This window comes from Mus caroli, chromosome 4, assembly GCF_900094665.2.
Source record: "Mus caroli chromosome 4, CAROLI_EIJ_v1.1, whole genome shotgun sequence".
In the NCBI taxonomy this organism is placed as follows: Eukaryota; Metazoa; Chordata; class Mammalia; order Rodentia; family Muridae; genus Mus; species Mus caroli.
Genome location: NC_034573.1, coordinates 24850078 through 24856077, shown reverse-complemented (window position 1 = coordinate 24856077; position 6000 = coordinate 24850078). Strand labels below are relative to the sequence as shown.

The 6000-nt window shown below is 36.5% G+C and overlaps 1 pseudogene; it reads left to right on the top strand.

The window, feature by feature from the left end:
- Positions 1-6000, top strand: part of LOC110292447 — a 32522-nt pseudogene that overhangs the window by 1084 nt on the left and 25438 nt on the right.

Sequence of the window (6000 nt, the reverse complement as noted above, 5' to 3'; positions counted from 1 at the left end):
ATGTATCAAAAGATGGCCTAGTCGGCCATCACTAGAAAGAGAGGCCCATTGGACATGCAAACTTTATATGCCCCAGTACAGGGGAACACCAGGGCCAAAAAATGGGAATGGGTGGGTAGGGAAGTAGGGGGGAGGGTATGGGGAACTTTTGGTATAGCATTGGAAATGTAATTGAGGAAAATATTTAATAAAAAATATTAAAAAAAGGAGAGTAGGCACTGAGGTTTTAGCAATGATAAGTGAGTTCACTGGGAAGGAGAGGCATTATGTTTCTGTGTGAACACACCATGAAGCCCATTAATTTATTAAAGGAATATATGTTAGAACAACTTTACCTTGTGATTTTACTTATACAATGAATTTCTTCCCCACCTTCAGAAAGAAGGATATTCTACCATGAAACAACATGTCATAAATCAGAGTAGAGCAACCCAGTCTTAAACACATACAGTATAGTCTCCTCAGATGAAGCACTGAGTTGGGTCAGACTTAAGACACAGGAAATGGAGTACTGTTTACCAGAAGCTACAGAGAGGGATCTGGGAAGTACTTACTTAGTCGTCTTAAGTTTTCAGAAGAGTTTGATGAGTGCTTCCAGAAATCTGTTTTAGAATATTATACTCTATTTTATATTTTGTTATGAAAGTGAATCTCATATACATGCTTCTTTCATTTTACAAAATAAACTGATCATGGTTGCATAGCTTACAGTAATTTTACTTTATTTTTTGTTTTTTGTTTTTGATTCCTAATGAATGAGGACTAGTTTAAAAGAAAATTTAAAGAACACTTCTATTAGGACTTGTAAACTAATAATATCCCTATTTTTCTTCCTAGAAATTCATTTTTTTCAATCTTTAGAATTTAAACCCACCCATGTATATTAAACCCGTACATGTATAATAGATGCACAAATTAAATTCATAAGTATCGTCTTTTTTATTAAATAAATAATGACAAGAAAGAAAGCAAATATTCCATCTCCATAATACAACATTATACACAGACTTATAGCTCAAATATTAAATCACTTTCTATACGTCTTTGACTAGCTGACTTTGTATGTTTTGACAACAGCCACCATGACCTAGTATACTGACAAAATGGTTGTCCTTGTATCCATTTTCATCTTGTTTTTAGATTGCAGCTTCACAAACTCCTATCAAGGTCAGCTAGAAGTTTCTCTGAAAACTTCTTAGCAAGTTAATGGACCCCTTCCTAAAAAATAAAGCACAAGAATCCTTGAGGGTTTAGGAAATCAGTTGGAAGGAACTAAATGTGAAAAGCATTTTAAGTGTGAAACGAGTCACTCTTTATCCTAAATTAACAGCAGCTCCGGATTACAGCAATTGTGATGATCTCAAATCACGGCTGCCCTAAAGCCAATGCTTATTTGCTTATAATTTTGTCTTTAAATTCAAAGACAGGGGAAAACAAAAAACAAAAAACAAAAACAAAGAAACAAGGTATGAATTAGGCTCTACACTCAACCTATTTAATCACTGTCTTTAAAGTCTTTTGTTGTCCAGTGCCAAATGGCCAGCCCTTATATGGACTGTACATGTTACATTTACAAACTTGTATGTATGTGCATATATGTATGCATTAACTATTAGTAAAAATAAGGATGATATGGACATTAAACAGAGTGTGGAGAGATACATAGCAAATACTGGGGTGAGGAGAGGGAAGGAAGAAATATAATAAAATTGTAATCTCAAAAGTTTCCACAAATGTTAAAATGCTCATTGGGGCATGACTTTCTTTCTTTTCATTTTTTTTATAGTTACCAGGTACAATTCCATCCATATGTGGTGTTTCTTTAACTTTTGCAGATTTCTGCGACTCGTGCCATAGTTTCAGAATCCCTGGCACTTCCTCCCATGTCCTGGTCCCTCTGCTGCTAAACACTGTTTTGAAGAAGCCTCTGTCTCCATTTTTTTTTCCTCTCTCCATGCTAACTACAAGCAGATTGAACTCATTCCTTTATATAGAGTGCCAATGTCATTCAAATGAAGTAAAACCATCATTTTAAAGTATTTTTAAACATAACAACATGTGAGTGCCAGCAATCAAGCTGCATTGATTTATACATTTATGCATTTTGAGGTATCAAATGAGAATCATGTAGGTTTGATTAGAGACACAAATACACTTGTACTAAGTTCTGGAACGAATCAGAATGAGGTGCTCTTCTGCCCTAACAAGCTCTCTCCCTCTTTCCTTCCTTCCTCTTCCTCCCTCCTTTTCTTCCTCCCTCCCTTTTTCCCTCCTTCCTTCCCTTTTCTCTGAAACCTTTATATGCAGCATTTATACACATAAACATGTATACAAAATGAGTGTGGCACACACATAGGGGAGAGAGAGAGAGATCTTTTGAATAAATGACAGATTTTAAATAAGCATGGAGAGCAGAAGGAAAAAATTATGGACCATAATTCTGAAACCCCCAAACACTAGCAATACGGTTTTATCCTTAACAGCATCCTGCATGTTCAAATTCACTTACTTTAATCTTTCCAAAATGTGATTTACAACTTGGCTTTTCTCTTTTAATTGATAAACAGCTACTCATGCAAAATAATTAAATGTTCAAAAAGCCTTTATATTACCAGAAACAAAATAAATAAACATGGCCAAACCAATGTGTGGCCATAAATCCTGTCATAGGAATGTCTATGTTGACATTAGTGAAAACTATATCGTATTTGAGTTTAGACTTTTATTCCAGCTTATTTTAATTTCACAACAGCCTGAATAACAACAGCACAGTTCAATTGGAGAACAAAGGTTTTGCTTTTATTTTATAATTACTAAGACATGTAAAATATTTATTCAGCTTAGAAAAGAAGTAACAGCATTTGCCAGCTGGTTTGCTTACATAGCCATAGACTCTCTTCTTGCCAGCTTGAGTTTTCACACATTACAAAGAGAAGGAAAACTGAAGTTAGCATTTTACATGCATGAGCATTTTTCTATGTGTAAAGTTGAAGCTGTCCAAACTCAAGAGGAAACTCAAGTCATTGACTCTAAGATTTAAAAATACACTTTACTATTAGAAAAATACTTATGTGTGTGTGTTTTTTTTTAACCAGGAATACCTGAATACATGCACTTTGGCTGTATTAGTATTAAAGAACATAATTATTTTTTCTGAAGTCTCTTTGAGAACTAATTAAATTGTGTATCTTTTCTTAATGTTATATGGTATAAATATAAAACATTATTTTATGAGTATGTTATTTAAAGGGAGAAATGTCTATAAATAAGACAATGTTAATCTTTTGTGGATCATTTTTCTTTGTGTTCATTTATTTGTCTACATGTTTGCTTTTTAAAAAAAGAAAATTAGATATTTTCTTTATTTACTTTTCAAATTTTATCCCCTTTCCTGGTTTCCCCTCTGAAAACCCTCTATCCCCTCCCTCTCCCCCTGTTCCGCAACCCACCCAGTCCTACTCCCCTGTCCTGGCATACCCCTATACTGGGGCATTTAGCCTTCACAGCACCAAGGGCTTCTCTTCCCTCTGATGCCCTACAAGGCCATCCTCTGTTACACATGCAGCTGGAGCCCTGGGTCCCTCCATGTGTTCTCTTTCCACTGTCAGTGTTCAGACCTAGGTCCTTAACAAGCTTGCCAACTACTCAAACACTGAGACATAGTCCTTGTTCTAAATACATTTTACTTCATATGAATCTGTTTTATTTTCAAACATATTTCATTTTATTCATTGTTTCTAGAGTTATTAGTGAGATAAAGCCTTGGAGAAGCTTGAATTCTGTTTAAATCTTGTTATAACATTTATTTATTTATTTAATGTGGGATGCATGCTTGCTGTAATGCAAACCCAGAAATCCGATAACAATGGTATAGAAAACATCCTCTTTTTCTACTGTACAGGTCCTGTAGACCAAACTCAGGTAGGTAGGTAGGTTTGTAGGCACCCAGTTATCTGCTTTCTTCAGTCTGAATTCTAAATGTTTATAAAACTGCACATAGGTTATTCTAATTTTTAGCATTAGATTTGACTGTGAATGTTGAAAAACATTAGGGTGGTATAAATTAAGTAGAAACTTATTTTACAAATAAAAGCTTTGATAGGCAATTCGCAAGTGATTTGCGTGAGTATTGTATCACAATCTATTGTGTGGTCTCCTTTGTTTTACTAGACTTGCAGTCTGAAAACCTAGCTTGATCTCATGGTTCAATATAGGTAAATCATATCCAGATACTAAGTCTTCAATGTAACACATACACACACACACAAGCACTGCAAAAATGAGTAAGTTATGAAACATGTGTGCCTTTTATTTAAGGACTGATCAGAAGCTGTTTATGTCATTTACAGTAATATTCTGCCCAAGATTTAATCAGGTGTCCTTGCCTCATTGCAAAGGAGATGGAAAACCGAGTGTACCTCAGTTTTAAAACTCAGGTTATGCCTTATTACGCCATAGTGAGAGGGGTATGAATTTGGAGAAAGTACACCAATTTCTGCCAAAGGAGCCAAACTTTTGCTCTCCTAAGAGGTAAATATAAATAAGGCACAGTTTACATGGCCAGAATTTCCACCAACCATGATAATTGTGCATTTGTAGGGAGCTTGTAGCTATTATTATGACAGAATTATTATCTGCAGCTATGGCAGTTTTCAAAATGGTTATCATGGCTTCCTGCTGATTGTGGCTCATCGGAATCTGCTGTGTGAAAAGTTCTGACATGTCCTTCTGTTGCAGATATGTGCTGGAATAGCTCATGAATAGCTATATTGAGCAGAAGTTGATGAAGATGCTTCTAGCGACAGGGAGCTTTCCCACCAGCATTGTAGACACAGAAGGAGAGATGGATGTTGTGAGAGGGAAGGTGTGAAGTCTTCCTTCCTGCTGTGGCCTTTCTGGAGTGTACCCAGCATGAGTCCAGGGCCTGCCAAACATACACTGTGACTCCCTAGTCCCACTACATAATGTTATACAAACAGTCTTCACTCAAACCTTGCTTTTCCATCAACCTACAAGCTAATCTTCTCTGATTTTTTGGCATTTTTCTTAAGAATTAATTCAACTGAAAATGTATGTTTATATTATTTGTTCGTTGAGAATTTCACACATGTATACAATGTACTTTGATCAAATGTACCCTTCACTCTCTTTCCAACTTCATTTTAGTTCTCTCTGATTCCACACCCTCTTTTCATAGCCCACTGAGTACAATCAATGCCCATATGTGCATGACTGTAGGGCCACCCACTGAAGCATGAGCAACCTAACTGGCCTCTTCTTCCCTGAAGAAAACTGATTTTCCCTACCCAGCAACCTTCAACTGCCAAAGCTCCTAAGCTATGGATAGGACTTACTGTTTCCTTCCTTTCCCTCTGATTCCTGATTCTTTCTTCTCTCTCCCATTCCCTCTCTCCCTCTTTCTCTCTCCCCCTCCCTCTCTGATTCCCCCTCCCCCTCTCTGCCTGCCTCCATCACTCCTTTCCTTCATCTCTTTCCCTCCCTCCATACTTCCCTTCCTACTTCCCTTACTTTTTTGCTTTTTGGTTCTTTATTGTGAATAGTAACTAATCAGAAAAAGGTGTATATTATTTTTGGCTTTTAACTGTGAAAAAAAAATTTGCGAACGTAGCCTTTAAATTAATTCTACATCTTTCCCATTATCTCTTTGAACTGGAAGTTTGTACTCCTTTTCTCATTAGGTGGATACACTGAGCTTACACCAAAGCTTCTGAGAAGCATCCTGACCACAGTGTCAGGAACCTTAAGGTCAGAAAAAAGGTAAAGTTTCTAAGAATAGGTGACCTCTAGAAGCAGGAGACTCACAGTCTACAGAGTTAACTTAAAGGATAAGAGACAGAATTTTCTCCCAGCTAGAGTGAAACTCCCCCAAGGTTTCAATAGAGATGTATCTGCTTTGCTTTCTAAGGCAAGGCAATACTTGGTGAAGAATGACTCCAGAGAAGTCTGAACTGAACGTCTTGGGAGCAGTGGGAGTGGAGT